The sequence below is a fragment of the Notothenia rossii genome (assembly GCF_949606895.1).
Source record: "Notothenia rossii genome assembly, chromosome: 6".
NCBI lineage: Eukaryota > Metazoa > Chordata > Actinopteri > Perciformes > Nototheniidae > Notothenia > Notothenia rossii.
Window position 1 is genome coordinate 56,549,611 of NC_136909.1, and position 15,851 is coordinate 56,565,461.

A 15,851-nucleotide genomic window follows, 5' to 3' on the forward strand; every position below is an offset into this window, starting at 1 on the left:
AAGCAGTGAGTGTTGGCTATTCATACGCAGCCACCGAGGGGCAGTGTTGTTATGACAGGTCCTATTGCTACAGACACTTTTATTTTGGTGTATGTATGTATGTATGTATGTATGTATGTATGTATGTATGTATGTATATATATATTTAGTATATTGTCTTGAAAATTGTTTTATTAAGACTAAAAATGTATTCTCAAACATCCTTGCAATAGTGTCACCAATCCTACCTGAGTCTTATTAGCAGGGTCCACTTTAGTATGGTGGTGATGATGGTGCTGGTGGTTGTGGTCTCCATGGTGATTGCTATGATGCAATACTCTGACAGGAACACTAATTTTGTGTCCTTGAGAGGTCCAGGTGTGGACGAAGAAATCCTGGTTCCACGAATATGTACAAGTTCTTTCACCTGGGAGGGGGGACAACAGTCATCATCCAAGACATACATGCACCAGATTGGTGCAATAACTTTTAAATGTAGCCCACAAAATAGACTGAATATTGCTGTATTTTGCAAAATGCAGGATTGTAGCACAACAAGGAAGTTAAAGCAGTGCTGTGCTATTTAAAATGTGAATGTTCAATACAAATATTCTGTTCACAATATAAATTAATAATGGTTATAAATTGTAATGTCAATGACGATCACATTTTGCAATTGAGCCTACATGTGTACTGACCTTCAGTATGCCGTCTCCCTGTACCGTGAAATGTCTGTCATCACTTTTGAAGACAAATATGGTGCGGTCTGTGCAGTCAGTGAAGGCCACTAGAATTAAACAGAAGAAATGGTCATACATTACAAATGCAGTACATGCAGAGAAACACAGCAAGAGCTGGCAATGGAGAAAAGCAGATGTTCTAGGAACAAAAAAAGGTCAACTAAAGAAGCACTTTCTCGACACTGGATTAAAGAAAAGAGTGTATTTATAACTTATTGATGGCCAGGAAAGCAAAAGGGATAAAATAAAAGAAAAAAACTAATTAGATAACAGGATCAGATTTCTGCAGCAAGACTAAGAAGAGATTCTACCCGAGATTTGCTACAGGAAGCTTGTGATAGCAAAGAAAAGCCCAACTCGGGCCATGGATCAACCAAAAGACAACCTTTAATTAAAGCGCAGCTCACTCGTGTGCTCTCACCCCGCAACATCTAGCCCAATGCATGCTGGGAATATTCTCTAGTGCAACCCTGCACAGGATAGCCAGGCCTTTTTCTAAGTGGCTGTGACTAAGATAAGTAAAGATGGTGATAACTTTTGACTGCCGTTTTTCTCAGTTGTGACTTTTGGTGAAAACAAAAAATCTACTTCTACATTAATATTTTATAATGGAGTAGAATTAACTGTGGTTAAACAAAATCGTAAACCTCCCAGAGCAAACCAGAAGCCTGGTTCATTTTGTAGAACATTGTCATAAAGAAGCAAAGATTTCACAATCAGACAAAGACATAAGCCACTATTTGAATAGCACGTCCTGCAGAACAGGCTCGGGGACATTGTTGTACCCTGCAGGTAAGAGCATTAGGTGCAAGCTGAGACCTGAGGTAGTTTGGAGTGAGAACAATGTGAGCAGCTAATCTGTAGACGGCAATCTGAGTCAGTCGAGCACATTAGAAAGCTCAGGAGTTTTATCTATGGGCTTTAAGTTATAGGTCCAAATGCTATAGTTCAAATGTTCCCATTGAACATGGGAAACAAACAACCACATTTCCTTGAAGTGTTAACCAAAGAGTGAAAGCTTCACAGATTGTTCCTACCTTTTCCCAGTCTTGTGTGTGGCTTCAGGCGCTTTGTGACTTTGAAAATGAACCTGCTTGACTTGAATCCAGGTACACATGTTGGCTCTTCGGCAGGCACTAAGGCAGAGGCCTAAGAGAGGAAACAGACTTCAATTCAATCTAAATCCAGATGTAGGGAATATGTGTAAAACAGTAGCTGACAAGAACTGTTATTCAGTCAGACTTTGTTAAGGAACTTTAAAATGACACTCCTTGTTATTAAAACAGCATACAACATGTATGCCCCGTTTCCACAGCATGACTCTGGCAGCTCTGCTTAACTCCAATGAATTTTAGTAGCAGATAATTTCTCAGACAGTCCGGCAGGATTCTCAGATGATCGCCGTTACAAAAACAGCATGAAAATGACATCTTAACAAAACACTTACTGAATCCTTTTAACAGAAACCAAACAAAGAACCTCTCCACTTAGTCAGCTACTTTATGGTATGTCATTTGACCAAAAACTGGGTTCAGTTAATACAATAATTGAGGTCACTATAGAGTGCCACAGTGACGCGTCCTAACAAGTCATGCCATGACTCATTGTGAAGTGTTTCTCCTGTTATGTGCAGCCCAAAAAATAACCCCATGACTGTCATGGGGTTATTTTTTGGGCTGCACATAAAAGATATTTCCATCAGGGATTAATCTCCGTGTTCTTGTTGATCTATGGTCTATGATATAACAAGACAATGTAAAAACAACCAATTGCATTAAAAGTACTGAGATCTCCAGGTGAGTAAGGACTTTCAATTGTGTATTTTGTCCAACCATTTATTAAAATCATATCAAAAAGGTCAGACAAATATATTTATTTATTTTAAAGAGCACTATCAGCCAATTTACATTTTCATATTGGTAGGTGGTTCAAGTAACAAATGAATAATCATCAGAATTGCTGTGAAGGACTTAACACAGGACTTAAAAAGGTTGTTCTAAGAAAATGTGATTCTTTTAAATTTATCATTCACAAAATTGTAAAAGAAACTTGTTCTTGAAATGATTACTTCATCATAGCAATTCATATATAAAAACGACTAATAACTAATGTGTGTATGAAAATAATTCAATTGAGACATGTTGGGCTGGAATTCAACCTGCAGACAACGTCATCATCGGCACAGGGCGAGGCCGGCAGACCCTACCGACTCCAGGGTTATGGCGAGAAAGGATCCGTCTTGTGTACAACTCTCGCAAGAGTTTGCAAGTCACGTGGCTGAATGTTTACTTTTGTCAGGCAGCCTTTCAGTTACGCTCGTTAATATCAATGGGCCACAGCAAATGATGGTGAGAAGCTAAACTATCTATTAATGATGTCAATGACAGGGAGTGTGATTGTTGAAATAGGGTGTTAGCGGTCTTGCTGTTCAAAGAAGAATGACAACACTGTAGATCACCAACACTATGGTTTATTTTTAATTCACAGGCAAGTCAACGTTATCGCAGTAAAAGTCCCACGATAGCTCCTGGTGCAATAACATTTTCCCTTTCAGTGTTTTACTATTATGTCTAGTGTTTCTCTATTAATATTGCTGCATCAATGTGTATGTTGCATGTTACTGCTGTAAATGTGTTTCCGAGCCGCTCCAACGAGAGTTACAACGAGAACGTGACGTCATATTTACACAAGACGGATCCTTTCAAGCCGTAACCCGATTCCAGGGCAAGCCCCCAGGAAGTGCGCCGGACTCCGGGGAAAATATTCGTTGTGGCCAAACGGCATTACTACACTTCCGTATCAGTCGCTGGGCCGGAAAGACTTTTTCGCTTTGACTAATATCGGGAAAGAGACGTCTGTAAATCGTTGGATAATTTAAACTAAATAAACTACCCAGTATGAACATTTGTATAGCCCTTATTAAAAAACATTCGGTCCTCAAGTTGTAAAACGTTATTCTGAGAGTTATTTTCCTCGGCATTATGAACGCGGATCTAACCCACGGGACCGCGCCGCCCGGCCCGTTCATGGACATGTTCAGTTCTACATGAGTTTTACCTTTACCCATGGAGGCACAATAAAAACGGATTATATGATTATATTAATACTTCGGGACATTTCTATCTCAAAAGTTGGGCAATGTTGTCTTCATGCGCCAATGAGCAACTCTCATAGGAATGAAAGAGGCCCCGCCCTCCCACGCTGTATCCAGTTCTCACAATGCTCCAGGGAGGAAGAGAGTCAACTCCGAAAATGGCGATTCGGTGCTGCTTGTGCCCAATGGGTTGACCGACTCCTCTACATATTGCTTTAAAATTACTCAAGATGTTTCGCAGCATTGTTAAATGATCGAATCAGCACCAATTTAAAATTGAATTTTGCCATTACCTCCCCCCAACAACCTGGCCCCTTTGAGTCAAAGTGGTGACAAATACAAAATAAATTTACTGGAATAAAAAACAAAATAACTTAACGTTACAATTTCCAAAGACACGAACTTAACTTAACACATACGAATAGTGTCCTATCAGTATCCTATGGTAAGAAAATGTACCAAGTACATTTATCGACAGAAATGAGCAGAAGCAGTAGAAGAGTTTAAATGAAGTTACAGCCGGAAATCTCACCTGAAAAACGGCGATTAAAATTCCCAAAACGCGAACTGAGCGGTCCCCATCTGCCTGTACTCCGCTTTCAGTATTCCTCGCAATGTAATGAATAATAAATATATTCCTTGACGGGTTTGCGTCGCGTCTTCTTTGTCTCCTCTCTTGAAGGAAGTTACTGACGAGTGCAGCTGGGCGAGTTGCTGCAGGTACTTTCAGCGTGTGACGTCAGCTCACAGGTGCGCAGGTTCCTGATATGGGCATAGAGGCTGAACACACCTGAGGAGACAGATACCCGCAGTTTCTGTTAGCCTGCTTCCTGTCGATTTAGAGGTAGCAGATATACGACATGTAATATTAGTAGTAATACACTGACAGCGTTCACTGAGCTGTATGTGAGATGAGTGAGCAGCTTTCTGTCTCATTTCCTCTTACTGAAAACCACAGTCTTTCCCCCACCTCCTCTCTATCTCTCTCTATCCTTATATGGTCAGTGTATGTTTTGGTCATTGGATTTTCTTTCACAAATGGATATTCAAAACAAAAAACGAGTGGATATTTAATTTTCGTTTTAAATTGAAAAACCAACATTGAAATACAAGGCGTTTTTCTTTATCATGGTAAAAAAAAAGGGATTTACTAAACTTAAAAAACGGGATGATTTTCATTTTCTACTTCTCAAAACAAAAAATAAAATCACTAGCAAACAGAAACAAAAAAACTAGCGTTTTCATATTCTGCTACCCGAAAGTTACCTTACAAAATAAGAGCGCAGATGAGGTCTGAATCCGTGTATCTCCGGTCTTATTTTATTTTTCAAATCTTTTTGACCAACACATACACCAAATTATTATTTTGTATAAAGCAGTAAAAACTTCACAACAGCCATATTAGTTAAACCCAACTAGAACTTCAGCACAGCATTTTAAAAACTAGCTGCATATAACTATTTATTTCCAACCTTATTCTATGTTATCTCCAAGTATTTAAATATTTTACTACACACTACATTTTGGAAGACAATGTTGTACTTTTTTTATTCCACTGCATTTGTTTACAGATGTATTTACTATGTACTTTTTCAGATTCACACAATACTTATGAAACACTTTTTAAAATATGATACTTTACCAATACTTGGTAAAGATGAAAGATTGGGGCAGCAATCTTGCTAAGAAGTTTGTTGTTCAAATATATTTCACAGTTCCAGTTTCTTAAAAGTTAAGTGCTTCTGCTTTAAATTATTTTTAAAATATTTAATATTTTATTTTTTTTAAGTTGTTGTTTTTTACTTTTAGTCGTAATACTTTAAGTCCATCTTCCTAATCGTACTTAAATACTTTTACTTAAATACGATTCTCGATGCAGTACTTGGTATTGGTACTTTACCTCAAGTAAAGAATCAGAATACTTTTCACCACTGGTTGATTAATTCACACTAGTTAGGCTAGCCACAATAAGGGATTATAGAGCGTTACATGCCAACATCTAAGGAAAAGCAAAAAGACGCTGCAATAACATATTTCAAATAAGCACATGTTGTTTACTAAGTGTAAAAGCCATTAAATATCCTTTTTTCCTGTTTTACTGTTAATGGAACAAGCTTGCATTTAGCTCTTTTTCTCTAAGCAGTGCTAACGTTAGCTTTATAACATTGCTATTCATTTGTTATTTTATATAAACAAAAGACTATTGTTACTTGACAGCATATCAATACCATATCCTGGAACATCCTTCTTTCTTTGTAGAATAAAACGTGTATTTATATGATGACTGGATGCATTTATGATCCTGAAATATCGTTAGCTAGGTTAGCTTGTAGCAGGAACGTCATGCTAGCTAGGGGGCTAGCAGGTCCTAGCTAATGTTTCTCGAATTGTAATACTTTACTCAGATAGCAAACACATTTACAGCACTGTGTCAAATGTAATTAACTTGAATTATTGACGAGGATAAATCAAGTAAAGCTATACATATTAGTTTACTTACTGTGTGAATCAGACAATCTCAGCTGCAGGGCAATGTTAACTCCTGTCACTCCTTTACTATTTAAATCATTAAAAAACGAACTAAAAGTGCTGCATTTTCTATAACACCACACATATGGTTATATGCCTGATCAAATTAATTAATTATCGTACTTGCATAGATCTTTTTACAGCAAAACCATCTCTTAAACGTTCTGTAAAGGCACACTAAAACATGACATTTTGTCAAAGTAACAGGTCTGTCATATGATGGAATGTAGGCTGGCCTACAGCAACACTGTCATTTTACACTTGGCATTGATCAGCAGTAAATAAGGGGTGGGAATTAATAAGCATTTCCTTCCTCCTGCTCCCTTTAGGACACATATTATTTATTGTTATTATATTTTGAATATTTTTGTTGAACATATACATATTATAAAAAAATGTGTGGAATAATATAAATATTATTATGAATATTGATAAATACTGTATTCTAACAATACGGTATTCTGTTTTTCATATATATATATTTTTTTAATATGTTCGAAATAAAGATGGAAAGATGGAAATGAAATGACCTCACAATACTTTGTTTGCCATTGACCAATTATGCAATTTATTGAAATGGAACTTACAACGGTAATTTGATCTTATCCAAAACCATTGTATGTGTTGCTTTGTGTGTAACAAAGTGATTGTTCATTCTTAAATCATACTTGCTTACTGCTCATTGTTGTGTCTATCAAAATAGAAGAAAATAGAGTCAAGGTGAGAATTATTATTTTGAATCCCCCACCGGAAGTAACTATTTTCCACTGGCTGACTGCTCCATAACCTTGAGTAAAGCCCTTTTTAAAATACAGGGCATGTCTGTACTCTTTGGAGAGAGCCTCAGATATCAACATAAATCAGTGCTCATTATAGCTTACAGACAAAAAAATCGCGAAATGTAGTGTGGGTAGATCGCATGTCATTGAAAAAATATTTTTTTAATTTTAATTTTTTTTAAGTTAGCCTGTCATCCATCCTTACTTACTTGATTGACGTGCAGGTAAGCCAGTCTGAGTTGTATTGTGCCATATGGGTTCATGCAGTAGTCCCCCCCCCCCCGCCCCACCCCCAGGGGTTCCGTACAACTTTGACTTAACAGATACAAATATTAAGTGTTATGCAAAATTAAATTGTAAAACAGTTGCAGTGTCACTTCGATCACACACAATATAATAAAGTCTATAATATATCCCTCTGAAAGCTTCGGATTGGAAAAACAAGAAAAATGGGGGACTTTTTGAAAGCAATTTAGTGATGTTATCTTCTGCACTTCCCCTCCATCAGTCATCCTTCCCATAGAAAGACTGAGGGCTGTGTGGCCAGAAGAAAGACTGGTCAGTTTACAGCGGACACCACTTAGCCTGTGAAATGGTCAATGTGGGACAGAGAGGAAGACAAGTAAAGAGGAAGAACATAGAGGGGGCAGGAGAGGAAGGACTCAGTGTCAGGTTACATTGTTAGTTTGTTGATCTAGAAGAGAGGGAGGGGTGTTCACTTCCTTATGACTATAGCTGCCTTTAATGTCTATATCTAGAATTTGATTATTTTAGTATTGGTTCATTAAAGTTGTTAAGGTACACCACCAAGTGGAAACTAATGTGGCCTATTGAAAAAACTAAGAAAAGAAGTAATGAAAATTAAGATAAAAAACCTTTATTGAGCGTGTTCAGATTCCAAAGCATTCAGGTAACGAGTGAACACTTATCCATGGAAATGTAGATCAGTCATCTTGCCCTCCACACACATAACTCATATATTTTTCACAGTTTCTTGCAGCTTTATAAGTACATGTTGATTTTGTAATTTTCAGATTCATTAATTTTGGTTTTACTAGTGAAAATCTGACTGAAGGAACGTCCTATTTCTATATTAGATAAAGCCTTAGTGGGGTCGCCACATTGAAAAGGGAATGTTAAAAATGAGTCTTTCTGTCCTGCAGCAGAAATGCCATCCTTATCTAGGAGTAGAACACCGAGTCAACACAGCTCAGCCCCTCCCCCACTGGGAAGTGATGTTTCACATTCCAGGTGCCCTTCCCCATTGCCAAGGTCCCAACGATCGTCTGCTGCAAGTCTGCTCTTCACCCTTAGGGGGTGGAGGTTCACCTGAAACCAGCTCAGCTCTGGTGAAATAAAACAAAGACATGACTGATCGTAGATTACCTTCAAGAAAGTGTTCCACTCTTTAAGTTAATTTACTAACGGAAAGCTTACTGACAAAACTGAAACGGTGACTTTCATGTATTATGTCAAGAGAATACACATTATTGTGTTAGGTTAGTTGAAAGCAGTAATATTAAGTTCAACCTTATATTTTTTTATTTAAATGTCATATTATTGCTTTCAACTAACCTAATACAATTTTACAACAATTCAGTTTTTTCAGTGTAGCGGTGGACTCTCAACTGTTAGACTTAAATACAGATGTGTAAACAATTTACTTGTTTAGATTCAATACCTTTTTTATAAGTTACTTTTATTTGGGGATTTTATGATTTTTTAAATATTTGTTTTGGGAAATAACCAGTTTTTTTCTCCAAAAAATAATATAATTCTACTTGGTATTAATGAAAGTGTTACAGTTATAAAATGTACATTTCATTTGAATTAGTAAATACGTTTAAGAGTCGTTTTCAATCAAAGGGTCCATTTGTTGTATTTGTATATATGGAGAATAATAATCATGTCTTTCATCAGTGTTTAATTACCTGAAACTGTGTTTTCGTTCCCTCAGAATGAGCGCTTCATATCTACACAGGGAGCGGTTCCTCTTCAAAGAGTCTTTGCACCGCCATGTTTCTACAGTAGCTGAGAAAAGGCAAACCGAACTCTGTTTCCAAATAGGATGTTTTTACAACACAGAGGGGGAGTCTGTTGGCCACGATGTTATCGCAAAGATGCCGCTAAAAACGATACACTGTCACATTAAAAGTCAACCGAAGTTTCACTAGACCAGACTAACAACATTTCAACAACATGTCCAACACTAAATGTAATCGATTCATATTTACAAAACGATAATTTGTTATATAAGGAAATATGGAAGCTTAAACACATGTCTTATTCAAGTGGAACAAATAACCCACTGACCTTCACTGTGTATCAGCTGAGAGACAACGTTTATTCTGACCGCATTACTTATCTCACTCACTTTTAGTGTTTCTGTCAAACACACACACACACACACACACACACACACACACACACACACACACACACACACACACACACACACACACACACACACACACACACACACACACACACACACACACACACACACACACACACACACAACTAGCAACAACCACAGTGTCCTTCTACTATCATACTGGAATGTAAAACAGGCTCCCAAACTCCAGACGAACTTGAATCTGGTTAATAGATTAATAGCGAAATCCAGGAGTGGGAGGGAAGGTGATGGAGTATCAGGCAAACAAACAAATAGTGTTCTCAGGGCCGTCCCTGGCCAACTTGAGGCCCCACGCAAAGTTATATGATGAGGCCCTCTGTTTCGCGAGCGTCGTCGTCGTCGTCGTCGTCGACGGGGGGGGGGGGGGTGCTAGTGGCGAAATTGTGGCGCGCCACACTAATTGCGCCGCATTTTCGGCTCAGTTGAGGCTCCCTCCACAAGGTGAGGCCCCCTCCGCAAGGTGAGGCCCAACGCAGTCTTGATCTGCCTGTAGGGAGGGACGGCCCTGAGTGTTCATGTACAATCAGGTCACACAGTGACCAGGTTTTACAGGAGGAAGAACACAGGCATGTCCCCCCTCTAAACCCCCGGATATAGCACCATCATCAAATCAAAATGTAACTTTCTCCCATACTTTAGTCTATGATAAAAAAATCCTGTAATGAAATAAACTTTTCATTGTTTTTAAGTCCATAATTATCTAAGGTTAGCATACTAAACCGCTGAACTAAAATGGCAAACGTAGTTATTGTAACATTACACTGCTAACCATGGCATGGCATGTCTCTGTGGACATATTGCTGTGCTAACATTAGCATTTAGCTCGTACAGCCTCAGAAACACGCTAGTGTGACTGTATTCTAATGTAACGTTAAAAAAACTTGTCACGATCAATGAGTAACTGCAGATCAGATCAGGGAACATCAGTGCAATGATGCTTTTATTTTACTTTGGATCTTTAACAACAAATCACTTGAAGACACAGAAGGAAACAAAACACACAAAATCTAAACCTATATGTCATGCTCTGCCCTGCTAATTTGAATAAGAATAACATTCTCAGATCATTGGTCGCTCCTCTTTTTCCTGCCCAGCGGATTGTTGCTCTTTGTCCCGGCCGAACGGTGGCTGCTGAAGGGTTATCATGTCAATCATTAACTGTCAGGTCAATGCTTAGTAAAAGTAGTATCTGTTGACAGCAGAGAGGAACCTGCTGGAGGATTTAAAACTACAGCACCAAGAAAGATTAATGCTCACTCGTAAATGAACTGCAGTGTATATAATATACAGTGAGAGTCTTCACACTATCTTTGGATACCATTTTTTAAAGCAATAGAAAGATACCTCTGCCAAGGCTAAACTTGCCTATAAAAATATAGTTTTATAATACAACACAATAGGCTACCATACAATTATTTTCCTATTATGATTTTTAAAAGCTATTTCCTAGCTCATAAAAAGTTAACAATGAAATGATGTGTGTATCATAACAAGGCTAACGCGAGTTAATATCAGTTGCGTGCCTCAAGCTGTATCTGTCGTCCCTGGAAACAGTGGTTATGGTCTGTGAATAATATGCAGCATGTTTAATCGATGCTGCCATGTTGGTGATGTTTTCTTATTTGCTGGTGTTATTTCCATTTGCATGTATAGTTATGAACCCTGACAAACTGTTTGTTACAGGGCCCTGAAGTAATGTGAAGTTCTTATGATTATTCTTTTTATAAGGTTTAACAGATTTGGTAGAGATTTATTCTCCTTGAGTGCCATCAACTTTTGTGGATTTCTTTCATGTTGTTTATTATATCAACAATTATTTTGTGATTTATACAATGATTTATTTTTTTGTTTTTATTTATTTTACAACAATACCACAATATCTCAAAACACATACATACTTCCATTATATGCTAACCTACAGACACATTAGACATTTTTGCATGCACAATCTGCTACAGCTTCTATTTCCCAAAGTTTGGACATTACAGATGCCATATGTCTCATGAATGCAGTTTTGAAGTCACTTCTTGGGTTAAAAGTCTAACTCCTAGTGGCAACAGATCAGCTCAATTTTATGGCACAGAATACAGAGATAATCCAAGATAATTTAAAAAGGTTCTTATTCCAAACCACACTCTTTGCAATATGTTTAATGTACATAACTTCCTTTTTTTCTTTAAAAAATGTATTTAAGGTATACCGTGCTATGATAAATAAGACAATTCATGTGAATTGATCATTGGAGGTGTACTGAACCAAACACTGTCTGCCTTTCACTGTAATAAGTACATCTCATAGTTCTTTCCACATAACAACATGGAAATAATAATGTTGGAACCTTTTAAAATAATTTTCATCAAAAAAGAAATGATTGAACAAGAAATCCCATTGAATTATTCATAAATCTGAATAATTATGTCCACGTTTCTGAACAGTGAGTGTAAAATGTGAAGTAGGAGCCAGCAGACTCCTGTAGGGAGGACAGATAAATACTCCCTGTGTGTCCTTGGGGGGGCTCAGAGGAGTCCAGTGTTCATCTATACTGTAGGTCTGCAGCTGACTACAGCACAAAAGCACTTCCATTATCCAGTAACACAACAACACCGGACTTCCTGTTAAAAGCCAATCATCAGCCAGTCATAGGCTTTTAGTTCCCATCAAATCTTAATGGCAGCGAGGCGGTTCCTTTTCTGGTTAGAGCTTCACGTGTACACACTTGCAGTCACATGATCACAATGCATGCACTCGCAGGCACAAACAGCTTCAAGTTGAGATCTGATCCACCAAGAGCTAGGGTATAGCAAGTAATGGTGTGTGTGTGTGTGTGTGTGTGTGTGTGTGTGTGTGTGTGTGTGTGTGTGTGTGTGTGTGTTTAAATAGAAAATGCCCAATCATGATTGCTTTTTCTGGAATGTTGTGCTGTGGTTTCACCTGACAATGGCCACAGGGGTGGGTGGTAATGGGGGGGGGGGTTAATCTTCCTACTCCTGAATAATTGTTTTACCACATTGTTGTTTACTGCATTACCACTAAACTAAAGCCCATGAAATGGCTGCATTGATAGATAAAAGAGTAGATTATTAAATGGATGAGCTTCTGCTTTAAAGAGTACAGTGTGAACATTTATTCTGAACCAAGTATTTGCTAAATTAACCCTTTATTAATCACTTCATCAAATTTGGTTTTGCAGCAGGATAGTACAGATAAATAGGTTAATTACACACAAAAAAGTAAAACTAAAATAAGCATTTAAATACAAATAAAGAAATAGATAATCAAATAGCAACAAAAATGATTAAATAGATAATTGTATGGTAGAGTGATGGGAAGAGTACAATGTTACTGTCCCTCCACCTCAAATACACACACAGACATTTAGTCTACACTTACTACATGTTGGTCATATTCTTTCGCAATACTTCCACATAATTTTGATCTGTCTAAGCTTCTTGCACCACTATCATTTTGTCTTTTTTGTAAGTCAGACATTACTTTCAGTCATGCATGTGAAGTAGTCACAGATGACTATTAAAAATAAATGAATATGTAGCATGAATCAAGAGGAAATACAAAATTGTGTTTAATTGTCAAAATGGCATTCACTTCCTTTTATATGAAATGAAATAAACCATGAAATTAAAAAATATATTAAAAAAAGATTTTGTATCTTTAGGCGAACAGCTTCCCCATGAAACTCAACATATTTATATAAAATATATATAAATATATCTGCACCCAGAAAAGACACTTTGTACGTATATCAAAACACTTAAGGTACAACTAAGAATGACTACACTAAAAGGAGTCCAAAAGAACTGGCATTAATAAGAGCATACAATTAATTGTTTTTAGGTTTTTAGCTAAAGCAAGATCAAGACAATAATCTGAGTTTTTAAAAAGGCAAAAATGTAAACAGAATATTAACTATTAGGAAAACTCCTAATTTTAAAGTCCATGGCATGTTATTGTATGACAAATATTACAAGAATCATGTTGACCGAAAGATGTTTTGAAAATAAACTGTGATCTACTGATATCTAATCTTTCATGATGAGGTACCTCTATGTATGTGTGTGTGTGTGTGTGTGTGTGTGTGTGTGTGTGTGTGTGTGTGTGTGTGTGTGTGTGTGTGTGTGTGTGTGTGGGTGGGTGGGTGGGTGGGTGGGTGTGTGTGTGTGTGTGTGTGTGTGGAGCCTGAGGCCTTGTGAGTCATGTTGTGATGAGTCTGTCAGTCATGCTGTGGGGGGGGGGGGACTCAGACTGAAACTCTGATGAAAGATCCCTCCCACCTCTTCTCGTGGTGTTGGTGTGGGGGGGGGGAGGCTTCTGTGTCATCCATTGTAATAAATACAGATGAAACCTCAGTCCACCATGGTTCAAAAGGGGTAGTATGTTGGACAAAAGTACCTTATGGGCGGCTAGTGCACATCCCACAAGCTGAAACCCCAGGCAGGTGTGTGTGCTGATATGAATCCCCTTCCTCAGATGGATGCAGACTCATTTAAATATACTGTCGCCCCATTTGAGTATAGCCATACTTTTACTTAACACTTTTGCAAAGGTGCACCATATTCTTTAACAGTGTTACATAGACGGCTCAAACAGAAGGTAAACACATGTATACTCATTTTTTCAGATGAACATTAATGCATGTAAACATGTTCTATTGAACCCAAAATCCTAATATGAACCTGAAATGTGCACTGTATGCCTCTTCAAAGGTTCCCCAACCTCTACTGTCTGCAGGGATGTGTGCATTTAAGAATTTACACTATAACTAGTATACATAGGCGCTGCAGTATCAGTCTGTAGGGACTCGGCTTGGAATCACAAAAGTCGCCAGTTGAAGTTCCGATTTGTACCCAAAAGTACGGACTGTGGATCGGTAGCTCTAGAGAGTTCATCTCCTGGGCTCTGATACCATAACAAAATGCTTATGTATATGTGTGTATACATGCATTCAGACCTTATGTATGTATATTATGTAGTGTGCTTTGTACTGTATATATATAATAAGAGAGTGAACATGCAATTCCGGATGAAGAATCACTGATAAACCGTCGACCCAAACTATTTTCAGGCTCCCAAATACACAAGTTTAAACTAATTTAGTAACTTATTGTTCATGGTTTGGGTTAGAAACAAAATGGCTATCTATTCTGAACATCACACTAGATGTTTGTACTTTGTTAGTTAAGATTTCCAGATTCAAAGGCTTGGCAGACATTGTAGCAAGAAGTCACATGACTCACAGCTTGATTCAGCCATGTGACGTTATCTGATGAAGACAGACGGCTCTGTGAGGACACATGAAGGAGGGGCCAAATATGAGTGTCATTTTGTGCCTTTTCCCACACAGACCGTAACCCAGTGACATACAAGGTCACTTCCTGTCATGTACTCTGTGAGGGGAACATCTGCTTCTCTTTTTTATTCTGGTGTTTATCCTAAATGATACCAGAAATATTCCTTGGGAGGGAACTGAACATAAAGAGACAGAGGTCTGTTACACTTTCAAAAATAAATAAAAATAACCATCACATGAGTTTGAGGTTAGCTTGACATTGTGCAGGGTAAAATGATGATGCTGTACTCCTTATTTCTTCAGATGAATACACTAAAAGACCATCTGATAACAAGAAGTGAGTGTGTATCCAAAGCATGGAATATCCTATTATTGTAAGACTGTTGCATTAGGGGACTTTTTCCTTCATTCAACACACACACACACACACACACACACACACACACACACACACACACACACACACACACACACACACACACACACACACACACACACACACACACACACACACACACACACACACACACACACACACACACACACACACACACACACACACACACACACACACACACACACACACACACACACACACACACACACACACACATCTCCGGCTAGGAAGGTCGTATCAACGTGCTCCCGTCTCTAGCACCCCCGCAGCCCGATTCACCCTGTAAGAGAAACATGTGATGGAGCATTACTAACCTGACTCAGATGGTTTGTGTGTTTCACCAAACCATCTAGGAAAGCTCCATTGGAAGCCATTTGGAAAAGTATTTAAAAAATGCTTGGCAGGTGATTGGATCAATCTGTCTATCACCTATTATCATGGGCCACTTCTGATTGGTTAACAATGACTGGTACATGTGGAGCACAGCACTTCTGATTGGTGTGGAGGACTGACACACAAGAAGAACACTTTTCTTTTTTTTTACTTAAAAAAAAGAAAATCGAAGACTTTGCAATTTGATAATTGCATCAATTCAAATTGCGATTTCGATTT

At 38.0% G+C, this 15,851-nt stretch overlaps 1 long non-coding RNA gene across 3 annotated transcripts; it reads right to left on the bottom strand.

Annotated features, from left to right (window-relative positions):
- Positions 1-232: 232 nt before the first annotated feature.
- Positions 233-9,449, bottom strand: LOC307044204. 3 transcript variants are annotated; one of them, XR_013809571.1, is made up of 5 exons: positions 9,435-9,449; positions 4,346-4,603; positions 1,757-1,868; positions 678-766; positions 233-406 (listed from the first exon to the last, which is right to left on the bottom strand). It is a non-coding gene; the product is annotated as an uncharacterized lncRNA (long non-coding RNA). The 3 variants fall into 3 exon arrangements; XR_013809572.1 differs by lacking the exon at positions 9,435-9,449 and adding an exon at positions 9,053-9,067; XR_013809573.1 differs by lacking the exon at positions 9,435-9,449 and adding an exon at positions 6,314-6,543.
- Between the last annotated feature and the right edge of the window lie 6,402 nt (positions 9,450-15,851).